Source organism: Octopus bimaculoides, chromosome 6 (genome assembly GCF_046866305.1).
Source record: "Octopus bimaculoides isolate indiv1 chromosome 6, ASM4686630v1, whole genome shotgun sequence".
NCBI classification, from domain to species: domain Eukaryota; kingdom Metazoa; phylum Mollusca; class Cephalopoda; order Octopoda; family Octopodidae; genus Octopus; species Octopus bimaculoides.
Window position 1 is genome coordinate 83,320,442 of NC_142933.1, and position 19,558 is coordinate 83,339,999.

The following is a 19,558-nucleotide window of genomic DNA, read 5'->3' on the forward strand; positions in this document are numbered from 1 at the left end:
TGGTCGATAAGATCGTAAGGAATATGGAAAATGAATTTTTAATTTATTGTCCTTTCTAAAATCATCTGGCTGTAGGTGATTTTAACAGAATCTTTTCTTTCGAGCGCTGGTGATTGGTGTGAGATTCAGAAGCCTAGAATAAATAGTTCTGGTCAAAACCTTTCTTCTAACTAAACTACAGAATTTTTAGAATGTTAATATCAACTGCAAATACGGGGGATGGAATATAAACATTCTAGCAAAGATGCAGCTTTGGAATTCTATATTTCATGCAACATTTTCCTTTTCGTATCTAATGTTATTTTCTTGAAAACCGATAAATTCGTGTCTAAGAATATTTTACTGATATTGAATTAGTCTATTTTCTTTTATATTACGAATATCGAATTTTCAAAATTCAATGTAATGTTTTTTGCACTTTTTATGGATAGTTATGTAGTTATGTAATCGTCCCAGTTTCATAATACACAATATGCACGCATATATGTTTATATATATATATATATATATATGTATATATATATATATATATATATATATATATATATATATATATATATATATATATATATAAACACATATATGTTTATATATATATATATATATATATATATATATATATATATATATATATATATAAACACATATATGTTTATATATATATATATATATATATATATATATATATATATATATATATATATATATATATATATATGTACGTATGTATATGTATTTATGTATTTTGTACGTATATGGATTGTTTATTTTATCTATTATTGTTTTTGTACATAGCTTTACAAGCCTAAATTTATCTCAAAATCAATGTAAGACTTGAAGATAAAATTTTATATTTTATGAATTAAACATTTCATAATGTAATAACGAATGGATAATTTAGATTCGAATGCAATCATAAACGTTAAATACATTCAATAATAATGATGATGATGATGATGATGATGATGATGATGATGATGATGATGATGATGATGATGATGATAAGAAACTGAAGAAGAAGAAGAAGAAAAAGGAGAAGAAATAGAATTAAGCAAAGATGCTAGAAACTGAATGGCGATTTAAGAGAGGATACAGAGAAAATAAAAATATATTTTATAAAGTTAAAGAATGCAAAGCATTTTGAAATGGGTATAAATTTTGACGAAACTTGCTGGACAAATTAGTGTCTCTGCTGTGATTTTAAGTATGTTGTAAAGTTCGTAAATACGTTTGAATAAATTCTAGTTAATCAAATTTATTCTGTGAATTGTATTTATTTATACTGTAACCATATAAATAATTCATTTATACGTACATTTATTTTCGAGTACTCATTCTGTATACATTTGGAATATTGTCAACAGTGGGTCGATGAAAATCCACAAAAAATTATTCGTTCCTTATTAGATGAACGTTTACACTTATACTATAGTGTTTATATCCGAGGTGTTTTGTTATTTTCAATGTGTGTTTATCCTTTGTACCCACTTGTCAGAATTTTTTTTTTACTTATTATACGCTTCTTTGTCCGTTGTGTAACAACGAAAATCTTCAGCATTATATATATATATATATTCGCCATGATAGATCACTGACCACTACACTTATTTTTTTCTCTCCTTGTTTCTCTCCTTATTTTTTTCTGTGTTCCTTTCTGTTGAAGAGCGTAGGCTCGAAACGTTAAAGACTTTCTCTATTCCCGAGCGTTATACTAATACATCCATTTCTTGTTTACACCTCCTGTCTTCGCCTGTTGTTTCTTCGTGAATTCTCATATATATATATATATATATATATATATGCCATTTACTTAGAAATTAATTATTATTTAACATTGTTGAGAAAATACCACTTGATAGTTATGGCATTTATTGTTATATGTGAAAACAAAGTATCTACTAATGGAGAGAGTCAAGCATTTTCGATTTTCAATCTCAATTACTCTGAAACCGTAGTGAACAAGGAATACAAGAACTCACGAAATAATTTTTTAGATTAACGAAAAACTTTAACACTTTCGTCAGTTTGCTTATTTCAGATTGATTTTAAGTTAGACTCAGTTTTTAATTGAAGACCAAATAAAAAGTTGTTTTAATTTTCGTAGTCATTTTCTGTTATATCATGTCATATTAAACACAATAATTTCTTCAAATATGCATTCCATTATATTATATTGATTACTTATGACATATAATAATGTATTCTTCTTAAATGATTTTTTCATGTCAATAAGGCAATCTGTTAGTCTCTAATTCGTAATATCTGACATATTTCGTTGTAGTTATAAGGATGTTTAATTATTCGAACTTCCTAAACCTATTATATCAACAAATTTATGATATAGAGAGGAAATGATATGAAGAGTAGTATCTTAATTATTCAAAGTGAATTCAGATGACAAAACTTGGTTTAAAATAAGCTACAGCAATCAATGGATAATATAAAACGGAACTGAAGACAGGTATAGTGTCACATTTTGATAATGCTTATCAGCTAATGATAATAAATGCCGTAAACATAATGAAAGTTACAGAGTACCAAGCTGAATCTATTGCAGTGTATATTTCGAGCCCACTATAAAGTCTCAACATGCTAGAAACAACAGTGAAATCTCTTCAAACTATACTTTACTGTCTGTAAGCAAGAGTAATGCATTAGCCGGAGCAAGTGAAATCGAGAGCTGAGAGTAGTGAAATGACGATAATGATAACAACAACAACAACAACAACAACAATAATAATAAATCACTTTCCATGGGTCGCTAATGGAAGTAACTGTCGAATTCAATTCCAAGATTTATATATTCTGCTATGTCCATCTTGTCGAGTGCGTGGTTTACTGGTTAGGATGTTGGACTTATGATCGTAAGATTGTGATTTCGATTCCTGGACCAGGCGACCTGTTATATTCTTGAGCAAAACACTTAATTTCACGTTGATCCAGTGTGGGGAACATATACGGAAGCCGGGAGGCCGGCCGTGGGAGTCTACACGATTCGGAAAGGATCTCCATCCTATCTCCATCTTACAAAATGCATGTCTCTAGCCTATGCCAGACATGAACATTGGTTTCAAATTTTGGCGCAAGGGCAGCAGTTTCGAGGGAACAGTTGAGTTGATTACATCGACCTCAGTACTCAAATGGTCCTTGTTATATCAACCTCAAAAGATCAAAGGCAAAGTGGAGTCCGGTAGAATTTGAGTTCAGAACGTTATGATGGAAGTAATGCCGCTAAGCATTTGTCCGGCGTGCTAACTACCCTGCCAGCTCACCGCCTTATGTTAGAAATTAATATTGGTTTTGAATTTTGGTTCAAGGCTAGCAATTTTAAGGACGGGGTAAGTCGATAACAGCAACTCCAATGGTCAACTGGTACTTATTTTATCGACTCCAAAAGGATGAAACGCAAAGCTGACACAAGCGGAATTTGAAATTAGAACATAAAGGCATTTTAAACTCAGAACATTAAGGCGTTTTGAACAGAGAACAGAAAGGCAGTTTGTCCGGCATGCTAACGATTCTGCCAGCTCACCGCCTTTTTCTAGAAATCAATATTGAAATATTTTTATCATCCTAAAAGAGGAAAATATTATCTAAAAAGACATGTATCTATAAGCTGCATATATTGCATAAAAGATATGAAACTTAAATGCCATGTAAAATTGTATTACTGGTTGAGTCTGATAGACGAATGGTAGGGACTGTGAGGCAGGCACCAGGATAAATGCATTGGTGAATTTCGTTATGTATTACTGTATTCTGAGTTCAAATTTTCTCGAAGAAAATTCGATTGATGCAGCACTGTCACACGTTCTGAAATGTCTTACGCAGTAAATCGATGATATATTTGAATAGGAATTCTTGAAGTGTTCTTGATATTTATGTCTCTAAACGATGTTTAGTTGGCAGAGCGTATGACAAGGTTTAGTCGTATGCTGGTTCCAAGTTTATCGCTACCATCCGATCATTGAATGCGTTTAGTGAAGTCCATCATCTTGCAATCACATTAGCAGGACATCAGTTTAAGGATAATTTCCTTGTACTGGTCTCGGAAGCCGTGAAAATGGTCAAGGTCGCTAGTTTCCTTCGTGTAATCAAATGATCAAAAATACACACGAAAACCTAGCTGCATTTCAAGTGTAATATTTCACTTGGGTTTGTAGTGACGTGAAAAATTTGTTTAAAGTTTGCTAACAATTTGAAATTCTCATGATTTTATCCGTATTTGTGTGTGGGTGGGTGTCTGTGCGCGCGCGTTTGTGTGTGTGTGAGTGAGAGTGTTTGTGTGTGTGTATGTGAGTGTGCCTCAGTATACGAAAATTAATGAAATAGAACCAGTTGTATTTTGTGGATGGTCGATGAAACGGCTAGTCGATGAAACGTTGAACCCTCCTCGATAAAGGATACTAGTTGTTGTTTATATTACTGTTAAACCTGACTCTACATAATTATGAAAAAAGGCCTTGTCGTGGCAATCTTTCGAATTTCTTTTGAGAAATTATATATGTAGGACTACATGAAAAATGGGATGGAATGGAACAGAAAAACAGCTGCCCTCTGTGATGACCTACTCATTGGGTCTATGATATACTATAAAACAGATACTAACCAGTCTGAGAGCCTCTTCGTGGTCATTCAGTAAGGTAGATGTAACAGCCAAACCATTATCTCATGACTTCTACTGCGTTACAAAAACAAAAAATGATGTTTTATAAATAGAGAACTGACAGTCAAGGTTGAAATGAAAAAAAATTGATCATAGGTCTGCTTGTTCAGGGCTAAACGGTAACAGCATTGTAAAACCTTTCTCGTTTCATCTTAAAATGCCAGTAAGAGTAAAATATACGTTTAGATTTTTTCTACTACACCCCATACATTTGTAACCTTTTGTCACGATGGAAGAAAATCAATATTTTATCGCATGCAGTACTAATTTAATATAAATCTGCAGCAGTATCTTTCCAGCAATATATCACAAGGTATTAAACCTTAATTGCGCTCGCTGTCATCCAAATGTTCCCTTGTAACCTTTTCTACTACCTCTCAATCTACCTCTATAACACACGTATCTCCTCTATCAAGCATTGCACAACACATCGCATACAAAATATACTTCCTATTTAAATATCAAACCTTCAAACTTGTTCTACAAATTCCTACATGATTCGCTATATATATATATATATATATATATATATATAATATAATATAGGATAAATTCTTTATAAGAATTTATCAAGTAGTCAGCGTGAAAAAAACCTCATAATGAAAAAATAATGAAAAAAATTTCGTAATGAAAAAAAATCATCATTTTCTCATAAATATAAATAATTATATATAAAGGGCATTAACTGTGTAGTAATGCCTCACGCTTCGAGGGACTAAATAAGTCAAAAACTACCAAAAAATAAGCAACATATTTACTGAAAGCGAGGGAATGCAGCTTTCAAAATTTATCTCTTTTTAGTAAATACGTTGCTTATTTTTTGGTAGTTTTTGACTTATTTAGTCCTTCGAAGCGTGAGGCATCACTACACAGTTAATGCCCTTTATATATAATTATATATATATATATATATATATATATATATATATATATATATATATATATATATATATATATATATACATATATACGTGTGTGTATGTGTGTGTGTGTGTGTGTGTGTGTGTGTATAAAAAACAAACCGAAAATATGATTTACCTATATTTATAATTAAAAGAACGTGTGATAAATAATCGTTTGTTTTTTATTTAATCCTGAAAATATTATTTATGTAACACATGGTCCTTCATAGTTATTTGATAGAGGCTCACTTGTCGTTTCCTTTATTCCCTATTGCTTAACTCAACTTCATCAGTGACTGGGCAGACCAATTTGGAAAGGCATTAGTCTTTTTATGTCTTTATATATGTCCTGTTATGTCTTGCAAAATATTACTTAATGTAGCCTTCCATGTTTTAAATGATAGGATCAGTTCTGAGCGCAGTTTAGTGTCTATTTCTTGTAACTCGAGGAAAGAGAGCAAAGAAAAAAAAAAACAAAAAAACATTGAATATCTTGGTTTCTATTCATTTAAAATTCTTATATTTCTTTGGCAATTCACACGCCTCTTTCTCTTAAATAATTGCTTTATATTTGTTCGAAGTCGTCATTGGTATATTTGTAATAAATTCTTTATTGCACAACAGAACTATTCTGTTCATTAGAAGGGCGTCGCCTTTTATACTTCCAAAGGCAATAAGATTAAGTATCAGTCAAGCAGTGATGTCAATATCATACTCCACTCTATCCCACGAGGTTGCATTCGTAAGTAATTTAATAAATGCAATAAAAAACAGAAACCAGTGTAACTATATGTTCGCTTCGTAACCACGTGGATTCATGTTCAGACCCACTGTGCGGCAACTTGGGCCAGGTTTCTTTATTATAATCCCGAGCAAAACAATGTCTTATAAAGTAAATGTGGTAGATGAAATGCGTAGAAGCCTATGCTACATTCGCTAGCTTTCTTATAACGAGATCTGATGCTCTTAGCTTAGACTTTTTGGGGGCAACCAGATCGAACTATCTTAAGTATAACTGTCCGAAATGGTCGTGACTTCTGGGACTTGACTGAGGAAAGAAGGCCGCGAATGACCATCTTCTTTTGCCTGTCCTTCTAATTGTTGTTTCTGTTGTCCACGTTTGTATCGTCTATCTGTCCGAATGATTTTTGTGCCCTCTATTGCGTTTTTGTTCCATACATACATACATACATACACACACACACACACACACACACACACACACACACACACACACATATATATATATATATATATATATATATATATATATATATATGTATATATATGCGTATATATATGTGTGTGTGTGTATATATGTATATGTATATATACATATATATATATATATATATATATATATATATATATATATATATATATATATATATATATATGCATAAAGAAACATATATACATGTGTGCATGCGTATGTGTGATTCTCTGTGTTTGTACCTACACCGTTTGACAACCAGTGTTGGTTTGTTTACTGCTCTGCAAATTTGGCCGCTTCAGCAAAAGAAATCACTAGAATAAATGCCAAATTTATAAAAAAAATAAGTAGTGATACCATGTATGGCCGCTGTTTAAAGATTGAAATAAGCGAATGAATGAGCGAATAAAATGTAAAACAAAAAAGCAGAATTATATCTTGCAGCTGACATCAAATTTAAGTTAAATATTTTAACGGCAAAATCACTGAACACACAAATTATGTTTCCCACAAAATATTCTCTTACTTGATTAACATGTTTGTTTTATAAAATTATATCTTTTATTTAAAATTCAATTGATTTCTCAGCATATTCATTTTGTTTTTACGATGCTAATGACATCATTCCCTGATTTTTTTGTCTATTCAATTGACGAAAATATTTATTCATCTGGTTGCAATGCTAGTTTGCTATCAAGCAAGACATGTAATCTAGCGAACTGAAGGTTAAAACATAACAACTTAAACGGAATCAACGTATCTGTCTTCATTGCATCTCATAATCAAGTTATTGAAGCATTTGAATCGAACATAATCTCATGTAAAGGAAAATGCTTGTGCGTGTGAGAGTGAAATATAAAGGATGTTATGTATTTATCAACATTACCATGATTATATGAAATATTCATGAAGGAGAGAAACGGAAAAATAAAAGAAGAAAACGAGGGTAATAACTGCTTTCTTTAACTGCTTTCTTTAACTGCTTAAATTATTTGGCTGTGGCCATACTGGGTGGGACATTGTCTTGAAATATTTGGTCGATGAAAATGAATCCTTATACTTAATTTTTTTAAAGTAGGATAATTGAGTTATCGACTCCGTTTGCGAAAATGGTTACAAGGACTTAAACAAACGAACACGAGCTATCAAGCCTTTGACGCCAGAAAATATGGTATTCACGTTCTCAATCTAAGAACATTTCATGTAGGGGAATATATATATATATGAGAAATACTGGCACATCTTTCATGTAGAACGACGTTTCACATATCAAGCTGTGTTAAACTATAAGTAAGACAGAAGCATTATGGTTCATTCAATATTTTTCTCAGATGAGAAATAATTAACAACATTTCCAATCATCATAATAGTGATAGTTGTATATATGTTTTAGAGGTTTCATAGTAACATCATCAATATTATAGTGACAGATACAACAGGGAAACGAGTCTATATGTGGAAGATAGATGTCAGTTGCATTATTACTTAAAAGCATGAGAGATTATGTAAATAGTTTCACGTAACCTCTTTCACGATATGAAACCTCTGCAGTTGTGGTGATTAATGATTTAATGTCGATTTTCTATTGATTTTGAATGTAATCAAAATACTTGTTTTTTTTTCCACAAGAGAGTTGTTAACACCTCAGTCGGAAGTAAAGCTTCACTTTTCAGATGCATTGCTTATTGTTCAGGGGGATAAGATTGGTGTAATTTGTGTTACAACAGAATTTTACTTTTAGGTTTATATTCTGTGTTCGATTGGGGGAAGTTCCTTTGTGGTTATTTAGAAATGTAATTGTCAATAACTTCACACGCTTGCATTATTTCTGCTGGCGAAAAGTATACAAATTCTCTTGAACCTCATAATCTTGCTATATAAAATGATATTTTTCACTTTTCTAGTCTGCGCTTATCGTTTTGTGATTCTATTCGCAATTGAGCATTGAAGCCGTTATCTTGAAGCGCCCATTAAACAAGAAACAATATTTAAGTGGTGTAAACCTATCTTCCTTATAATTAGCATCAATATTAGCTGAACTGTGCAATTTTCATGAAACTCTTACTATTTTCTCCTGATTTATGTATTTTAATATGTTGCAGGATTAAATCTGTACTGTTGCTGGTGTCATGTTATTTGAGCATAAATAAATATAATCTTCATTCGAATGAGGATTTCACATATGTATCTAAAGAAATAAACAACCACCCGTAAATGACATTTTCCAAGCGCGGACAAAGATACAGCTTGGTTATAAGACTTTCGTTGTTTCGTTTTGGACAGCTAGTTTCTTTATATTTGCTATTGCTTAATTTGTCTTTCTGATTGTTACTGTTTCATTTTGCAACAAATTAACGTAGTGTAAGCTGAGAATTGCAAATCGTTTTCAGTGGCACGTTTTAAAAGATTGCCTTTGCTACTGTGTTAATTTCAAAATTGATATTGCAAATGAAGGACAATTTACCTGCTATTTCTTTCCAAGTAGGCAACGTCGTAGAGATTCTGTGGTTGGATCGCGACTCTGGTTAGAATGTTAGTCGAAAATACTTTACTTTCAACTTAATATATCAACCACGAGAATAATCTTAAAACAAGTTCTTTCTTTTCACTTTTCACGGAGCCATATATTACAGTGTAGCCGTATTAACTCAGTATAATATTTGCATTTAGTTTCTTAGGAAATATAATATGAAAGGGAGATAACATCATCAGAGTTTTAGCAGATATCTAGAAAGAAAAGAAATAATTTTGTATTGTATTTATTTTCACATTGGAAATGTCTAGCAGTCTATGGTACCCCGGGCCTTCTTTTAATGCAAAATAACATAGATGTGTATCATCAGATGTGAACATTTACTTGTAATCTCACAGACCAGCGCAACTGTCTTTTCATATGAATTTCAAATAAAGACAACCAATCTGATACACAGAAAAATTCTGTTCAAAACATGGTTGTTGTTGTTGTTGTTGTTGTTGTTGTTGTTTAGCTCCGGTTGAACTTCATTAAGCGGACATATGATCGAAACATTCTAACCATGGTCATCACATATTTTTCTAAAATCAGGATCTAAGTTACCCAGTGTCTCGTTTTTAAAAGTGTTGTGATGTATTGTGAGCGAGATCTAGCTGTTATTTCTAGCAGTTTGACTAACTATATAGAGGTTTTCCCGGTAGCTCGGTGTAGTTGCAGTTTCTAATGAATTTGGAGCTTTAGATCCATGAAAACTATTTCACAAGAGCTCCAATTGCAGTTTCTAACACTGTCGGTTACTGGACATGATTGATTCATTTCCTGTGTAATGTCTTTCCCCTACCATTATAAAAGAAAAAAACAATTATTTATATATATATATATATATATATATATATATATATATATATATATACTCTTTTACACTTTTACTTGTTTCAATCATTTGACTGCAGCCATGCTGGAGGACCGCCTTTAGTCGAGCAAATCGACCCCAGGACTTACTCTTGTAAGCCTAGTACTTATTCTATCGGTATCTTTTGCCGAACCGCTAACTTACGGGGACGTAAACACACCAGCATCGGTTGTCAAACGATGTTGGGGGGACAAACACAAACACACAAACACACACATATATATATACATGTATATACGACGGGCTTCTTTCAGTTTCCGTCTACCAAATCCACTCACAAGGCTTTGGTCGGTCCGAGGCTATAGTAGAAGACACTTGGCCAATGTGCCAAGCAGTGGGACTGAACCCGGAATCATGTGGTTGGTAAGCATGCTACTTACCACACAGCCACTCCTGCGCCTATATAAAACGAAAATTAAACTGAGTAGAAATGAAATTTTTGAAAAATTTCCAGTGAATGCAGTGAAACACATGGATGTTTTAGACAAAATACTATTTTAAGAAACTGCATTTTGAACGGAAATACTGGTAAGATTTATTTCTATGTTTACTAAGGTTTCGTAGAAACTATTTGCGTTCTTCTCCACCTCCTTTTCTATTTATCTCATTACAAACATACAAATATATAAAAAGATATGTTTTTGACGTATAAAAAACACACACAATATCGGATTGCCAGCATTCATTCATATAATAAATCAACTCCTAGGCTACAAACTTATATACGTTACATTCTACAGACATCCACGTGTTATGTAATGATTGCACACTACGCAAACTAGTGTGTAGCAATAATAACAGCAATCTAACAGCTGCTTATATTATACATGTAGACACATACGCGCGTGAGTGTGTATGTATGTATGTATGTATATATGTACGGATGAATGTATGCATATATGTATGTAGGTATGTTAGTTTGTATATATCTACTTAAAATCATGAACATATATATGGATATATATATTTTTGGATGAATCATATGTATATATATATATATATATATGTGGATATCGTTGGCGATTTTTTCTTCCTCCGTCTTCCTTTCTTTGGAATTTCTTCTGTTTCCGATGAAGAACTCCGCTCGAAACGTCAAATTCTCTTTCTTTCCTTTCCCGAGCGTTCAGTAACACAATATCTGTATCACGCCCTTGCGTTGTTGTTTTTTGTTGTCTTTTTGTGTTTTTTCTTTTTTGAACTTATGTATATATATATATATATATATATATATATATATATATATATATATATATATATATATATATCAGATATGTATGTATATATATATTTATGTGTATTTGTATATGTATGTATGTATGAATGCATGCAAGCATCTATCTATCTATATATTTACGTATATATATATATATATATATATATATATATATCTGCATATGTAAACATGTGTATATATTTGTATATATACGCACACTGGTATTGGTTACGTCTTTCACGAATGAATGTACATCAATACTAGGTTCAAACGGAAATCAAAAACTACTTACAAACGCGACTAACTTGAATCTTATTTCCGATTTACACAACAATAATACAAATACACTAAATGTAATTTTATTATAAACAGAACAACATTATTTAATAATTAAGTTCTACATTTCTTACATCTCATAATTTCAAACTTTTGTAAATAATTTAATTTTGTTCCATATAAATGTTTCTTTTTTGTTCATAGTGTTTTGCATTATTGAAGACTTTTGTTTTCAAATTATCAAAGGGATATTGAAAATAATTTTGATATGACATATTTCAACTTCGCAGCTATAAGAAGAATTCTTTTCTATATATTAGCGAACGTGTATCATTTCAACAGGAAATAAACTATCGGCTTGGGAATATGTCAACTTGAAGAACATAACTTTCTTTTGAAATGTTATCTAGTGGAATATTAATGAAGCATTATGAATGACAGTTACTGTTTCTCGGCAAATTGCACTATTAAAGAAGAAAAAAATGTTATGTAGATCTAGATATTGAAACTCTTCTCTGAATTTTATCATTGAATTGAAGAGTGTACATTTGTAGCCAAGTGTGATCACAGCAATGATTACCATACAAAAAATTCTTGTAAAATATATCGTGCTTATCCTCTTATTCTCACTTTATCCTCTTAATAACGAAATATGATATGAAAATATGAATGAAGCTTTAGATATTTTTGAAACGAGAAATTGAAAGCTTACATATCATGTCTTTCGGGAGAGCATTAATGACCTTGTAACGATCAGTTGAATGAGACCTGCAATACTGAAGTTTTACATGAAAAGTAAGAGCACGTACCCTGATACCACAGCATGCCGTCAGAACTTATTAACACCTGATTCGTCGTCCCTTCCTGCTTCTGTGGGATGATATTCAGTCAATATATGACATACCTGAAATTATAATTCTTCGATATATAGACACCACAAAGATTGAAATATGCTACAGTAAATTTAAGGTATACACTTGATTACTATATTTTAAACTTTCTTTGACTTCATTTTGAGATTAAAAACTTGTATCAAAACAAAACAAAAATACCTCTTCGTCATATTAAATATTCTCGTTGGACTCTTCTGCGCCAAAGTCCGTTCAGATTTATATTTACCATATCATACAATGACACAATTATTCTTTGTAAAACAGTAAGGGCGCGTTGGGTGAGTGGTCTTAATTAGATCATTATTGAAAAAAAAAAAAAAAGAAAAACGGATGGTGGATTAAAAAAAGGAAGATCACATTAGATATATTATCTGAAAGTAAGATGGAATGATCATGATTGAGAACATTGATTATAGTTCTACTTTAATTATATACTTGAGGTATACAAAAACACCGATAACAACAGCCTCTACAACAAAACAATTAATGCGTATGGAATGCTGGAAAACTCTAATGTTCCGTAAATATAGATCTCTTCTCCGAAATATGAGCTAAATGCAGCGATTGGTTTATAACCTCATATTTTCAACGTCATCGGTCAGTCTATGCATGTTATGTAATATCCTACGATTGTTTTAATGCAACACTAAACAAGAATATTAGGGTTCAAGTCTATATTGCATCCTTGAACACCAAAAAGGTAAAATCCCTACATTTTCAAGGTAACTATGTCGTACAACAGTTAATCACCGTAGTGGAATTCTAAATGTTTCCACAAATCCTCAACATACCGAATACTGTATCACAAGGTTTGGTTTTCATCTTGAAGAAAACAAAATACTCCACCTCCTAACAACTGCTCTGTGCAAAGATCAGGCAAGATTTTAATGAAGAACCGCTTCCACATCTGAAACGGTGCCGAAGTTACACATTTAAGCATACATCCAAACCGCCAACACAAAAAAATGGTGACTCGGATGATGAGCATAAAATCGCACACCAATACATTTACACCTTTTGACCATTGATTTGCTGTTGTTTTCTCTCTGCTTTTCCAGCGACATTAAGACTATCTTCTGTTCCTCAGAACTGACTCGTGTCATTCCTATTCCAGCACTTACTAACCACCTTGTCTCCTTGCGTTATGCGTATTGTGCCTTTATTCCAAGTTCCTTACTAAAATCTTTGCCATTTCTTCCTCTCCAGGACCCGTGTAATTCCATGGTCTCCAAGTTTTCTTGCAACTGTTTAAGAAGAATGTTAACCAGTCTACCCAACAGTCGTAGACGATGTACGGAAGCTACTGGTACAATCCCTACCTCCAGGCCATTACAACATTGCTGTAAAATGAACATGATTCTACATATACACTTAAGCAACTAAGTAATTAGTGTTTTGCTTAATTTGATACGATATCTCCCTTTCATCTCCTGAAGAATGACATGCCAAGAGAATGACAGACGCCATAACATTTTTTTTTAAATGTACCATTCTGAAGTATGAAGTATAATTGGAATTATGATCTTTGAATAGATTTGCTTCTGTTTATCTACTGACCTATAATCAAGGGTGTTGCGTCTCTGATAATTTTATCTTTGTTTGAAAGTATAGCGTATGTAGGAAATTATCTAATTTATCGTTTACTTGCTTAAAATGAAAGAATAGCTTATGGAGACGATCTGATTAGCCTTTATATTAGAGTCTTTGCCGTAGGCAAGTGTGGTTAATAGTACAAGTCAACGTATCTGATGTGATATGTCGCACGGCAATAATTCACATCTGTTAGAGTAAGGATTACTATGTTATTGCCTCACGGATGATGTTCATATTGTATTTATATAATAGCAGTTGTATCTTTACTGATATATCTTCAGAATAACTTACATTGGAATATTTTGTGCGACATCATAAGTACAATCTTCGAGTGTGTCTTTCGATTTCCGTTCTCAAAGAAACATAATTTCAGTCTAATATTTTGTTTATAATTTCGTTTGTATCTCAAATTGCTCTAAGTACTTTAGGGGTACCATTTATCATCAATCTTTGACGGGTGAAACTAAAAAATAACATTAGTGTTTCTTGTGATATATTTATTACACACTTTAGAAATATGATTGTGTTGAAATTGCCAGAGAACAGAAGTGTTACATTTTTTCCTTAACTCTAGTAGTTCTGCCGATCAAATGCTGTAATGAATTAAAATATGAAGTTCGCAGCAAGACTTTGCTTCTTCGGAAGAGTTTCATTATATAGTCAAAAGAAATAAAAATTAATGATCAATACTTGAATAATTTCACGGATTAAAATCTCATGTTTAACGTTTCATACGTTTGTTTCAGTTAAAATGAATATTCATCCATGGAATTTTAATGAAGAACTGAATATTTTGATTTGTATAAATGAGTACGCGTGAATGAAATAACGTGTCTTCTGTTATATTTATTACACGCTTTAGAAATATGATTGTGCTGAAATTTTCAACTGAATATAGAAATTATTTGCAACCTAAAGGCGGTGCTCCAGCATGGCCGCAGTCAACTGACTGAAACAAGTAAAAGAGTAAAAGAGTAACCGATGAACGTAGTTTTGAAATTCTTTCCAAGGTTTTCTATGCATTTTCTTCAAAGTGCTTATTCTACACACACCCTGTGTTACGGACCTGACAATATTAGATATCTGGCCTGGCGATACTTCCCAGTTGATTAATGTTACGAATTAAAAGATAATGATTATCTTTTTATATTTCATGTCAATGTGTTTACCTTACGGATTGTGAGAGCAAATAAGTTAATATGACATTTGGTCGAATATTACTTCTCATTGAATGATCTTAAATACGACCAATATGTTAGAACTCAGTTCCGTACTACCTTTAAAACCTCGACTAGTGAAGAGTCTCTGCCATGTGTGTTAACTATCGATCTGATTAATCCGATATCAGATGAGCAGGTAAAGCTAAAAACACAACAAAAATATCAAGTTCTCTGAATATTATACTTTCAAATTAAATTGATGTTCTATCCTTGAACACAGCACCCTGTTTACGAATATATTGCAGAATCCTATCAAATGATGAAGCTACTGCGATTGTATATAAAAAGTTCAGTTTAAAATAAGAGTAAATAAAAATTGGTTATTTTAGATAGGTTTAAGTATTTTAAGAGAATAAACTTCTTAAATCAATATAGCAGTAATATGAAGGCGCAATATATTACTTCTAGAATACTTCCTTCTTTTGATGTAAGAACATCATAAATTCCAAATTAATTAATGGATGCGAGTTCAGGTAGAAATAGTATTTTATGGTACATTTGTGAAGCAATGATTTTGCACATACATGTTATACGCTAAAATAACATTAAAACCATCTGCACAAACAAAACAGTTGCAATGCTAACGATTCTGGCAGCTCACCGCCTTAGTAGTAGCAGTAGTAGTAGTAGTAATAATAATAATAATAATAATAATAATAATAATAATAATAATAATAATAATAATAATAATAATTTTTACTATAGCCACAAGGCTTGCCATATTGGGTGAGGGGAGTAGTCAATTATGTCGATTCCAATATTTGACTGCTAGTTCAATGGTGATTATTTTATTGAGCCTGAAATAGTGATTGTCAATGACGAACGTAAAATTGGAACTCAGAACCTAAAGTTAGAAGAAAAGTCTCGTCTAACTAAGGTCTCAAAGTAGTCGCCCGATTAGCATGAAATATCAACTAATTCTTTCTCACATCATCCTTGTTGACAGAAAATTTGAAATGACATACTGGATAATAAAGTTAAAATTATATTATCGAGTGTGACGTCAATGTGAACTGTCGCATCTAAAATGCTTTCATAGTATGTTGTCTTGATCAGAGTTGGCATGAAACTGCATATGAACAACAGAAGAGATATATATCTATCATCCTGAAAACAATTAGTGTAGAGCAACTGATAACATTTCAGTATCCCATATTTAAGACCAGTACTGTAAGATGCAGTCTATTTCCATTTCCAAAGCATTTCATTTAACTCCTAAATTAAAAGATTACATTTATTATCTGTTTCATTAAAACATCAGCGAATTTTGTTTTAAATGAATTTGTCACAATATTAATGTTATTAGATTTGTTAAGTTTCAAGTCTCACCTGAAAATCCTATAGCTATGCTTAGCCCCTTAGTAAAATGTTATTTTATATAAATCATGCAAGAATGGCCTATAAAAATTACCAGGAGGATTTAAATTTGCTTTAATCCAATCAGTTCCATCTAATTTGTAATTCATAAATAATACCCTATACCGAAATTACCGATTTAAAGAAGTCGATTTGAGTTCTAATAGAATTATATTGAATTTAGATATTGAGTTGTGGTTATTTCTTTTATTGTTTTGTATTAAATAATATGAGACGATAGCAAGAAAGAAGAAACATACACACAGCTCTTGAAAAACAAAAAAACTGGTGCAATGCATTTCTAAACTGCCCATGCACAGCACAGAAATAATATACATAGCGCAGAAAATCTTCGCTTCAGCATGTTCTTTCTGAGAACAATTCTGTAATAACAATCCGGGATGATGCTGATGCTGCTTCTACGTATGCAGACATCCTGAACCCTGTTCAATAAACATTCAATCGAATTATTGGCATAAAGTTACCATGGAGATCTCCATCTTCAAACACAAAGGCGTGGGCTTCCAATTTCACATCTTTTTATCGCTACTATAATGGCGTCTGCTCCTTAGAATTTTATATCTAATACACTTAGGCAACATCAATCTCCTCGGCTTCCCTCCTCTCGTCACGCATGCTATCCTCACCAGCTCCAGACTTGCAGAAATGAATAGGATTAGTCTTTCTCTCCCCGAATATCATAAAGTATCGGGAATCTTTTCCTAGGTCATGCTTTTCCTACTGGTGCCAATTTCAAGCGGTTTAAACAGAAAATCAACGGCATCAGTTGTTTCAAAACTCTGCAAACATTATGTCTCTTCTTCTAGATCCTTCATGTTAGGAAAATAGAGGATTGTCTTCTGGTATGATTATTTAAGATTGAGAGTTATTTCTCACGCAGACCGACCTTACTTCTTATTTTAGGCTTACCTACTAATACAGTCAACATTATATCGAACATAATATTTGAATGGTTACTGTATTTTATCAGCTCCAGAAAGTTAAAGTTGGCACCTGCAGATTCTGGACTTACAAAGCAAATGGTTGTGGCTGAATATACGCATTCGTTTACAATTGTAATGATTCTGTCAAGTGATCGGGAAATGATCTATACGTGTATATATATATATATATATATGTGTGTGTGTGTGTGTGTGTGTGTGTGTGTGTGTGTGTGTGTGTGTGTGTGTGTATGCGTGAGTATGTGTGTCTGTGTTTGTCCCCGTAACTGAGCGGTTCGGCAAAAGAGACTGATATGATATGTACTATGCTTAGAAGGAATAGTCCTGGGGTTGATTTGTTCGATTAAATGCGGTGCTTCACCATGACCGCAGTCAAAAGACTGAAGCAAATAAAAGAAAAAGAATATGTCCTGCAAAAACCTAAAATTTATTTTTAATATATCAAAAATTTATATAGTAGCGCTTCTCTAAATCTATAACTAATAACTTGCAAAATATCTTTTAGAAACTAACATTTATCAGCATCATTATATTGTTCAAACTTAAATAGCTTTTGTTCTAAATTGAATGAGCATGAGCTAAATTCAAATATATTCAATGGAATCGTTTGTAGTAGTTCTTTTTTAAAGCCTTCTTTGTCTTTCGAAATTGTAGAAAGTATACCTCCAACTAAAAGCTTTGATAATGTATAAAGATATCTTACACTATAATTGAAATGATATTTGAATTTGAGAGATATGTAGTAATGTATAAAGAGATAATATACTGCAATGTGGGAATCCTATTGCAGTATTATATTATGTGAATCAAATGCAGAATTATAAACATTGAACAGTCTTTCAGTTTCACGTTCAGTTAAGTTACTTATATAATATTCTGCACTTAGTCATTTCACAAGAGAACTATTTTCCCTTCAGGGAAAAATCTGGAGCATAACGAATAACAGCGTATTTATAATATATACGATGCATTATTGAGATGTAAATCCAGACCTATCTGGTTGCTATGGAGAAGCTAAATAGTGTAAATATATATATATATATATATATATATATATATATAAAACATGAACACTATGTAAATACTATATGAATACAATACTTGGAAACTGCAGACATAGTCAACATAATTGATTAAGTGGATCTAAGAAAACGTAAAGCATTGAAAAATCAGTAGTATATCGTCATGCGTATGATGAACAGTGAGGAGCGAAGCGATGTCATGCATATTCCTTATCAATATGTTCCCGCATAATGGAAAGTTAATAATGCTAATCTCTGTTCTATTTCGTTATTAGAGAATAGCTTATCATTTCGGATGACAAGTGAGTGTGCGTTCGTAACCACTAGATACATTAAGATAAGGGGACTTTGAATGTAGCGGGTTCCTGGGGAGGGTAGAAGGATGGTGAAGAATTAGAAGTGTTCAGGGCAGGATAGCGGGAGAAAGTGACAGGGTGCGCATATTAAGTGACTTAAATGATCTCAACTCGCTACCTAAATAACACATTGCGCAGTCAAAACTATTCCGGTGCAATGGAACAGGAATTATTTTCTGAATAAAACAATATTGAATCTTGTCTTCATCCTTCGTCTTATAAGAAGCGATAAGTTTTGAATTTGTTTATAACAATTCATTACAACAATTAAAACAATTGAAGTTGTTTATAACAATTGACTTACACAAAACTAAGATCAATATAAAAGTATGACCAAGGAGATGATACAATGTTTTCAAAAGATTTCATAGTAAATATCAATGAATTGAGAGTTTGGTGGATAATTATATATATGTATATATATATATATATATATATATATATATATATATATACATATATATATATATATATATACATATACATATATATATATATAT

The 19,558-nt window shown here is 31.9% G+C and overlaps 1 protein-coding gene and 1 long non-coding RNA gene across 4 annotated transcripts in view; one reads left to right on the top strand and one right to left on the bottom strand.

The window, feature by feature from the left end:
• Positions 1–19,558, top strand: part of LOC106870527 (BAI1-associated protein 3) — a 1,021,331-nt gene that overhangs the window by 44,417 nt on the left and 957,356 nt on the right. The window lies entirely within an intron of this gene.
• Positions 1–19,558, bottom strand: part of LOC106867501 (uncharacterized) — a 32,688-nt gene that overhangs the window by 10,885 nt on the left and 2,245 nt on the right. Inside the window, exons 2-4 of the long non-coding RNA XR_016242346.1 lie at positions 12,466–12,560; positions 9,246–9,508; positions 4,610–4,681 (exon numbers count right to left, since the gene is read on the bottom strand). This is a non-coding gene — a long non-coding RNA (uncharacterized LOC106867501). The remainder of the gene's footprint in view (positions 1–4,609; positions 4,682–9,245; positions 9,509–12,465; positions 12,561–19,558) is intronic.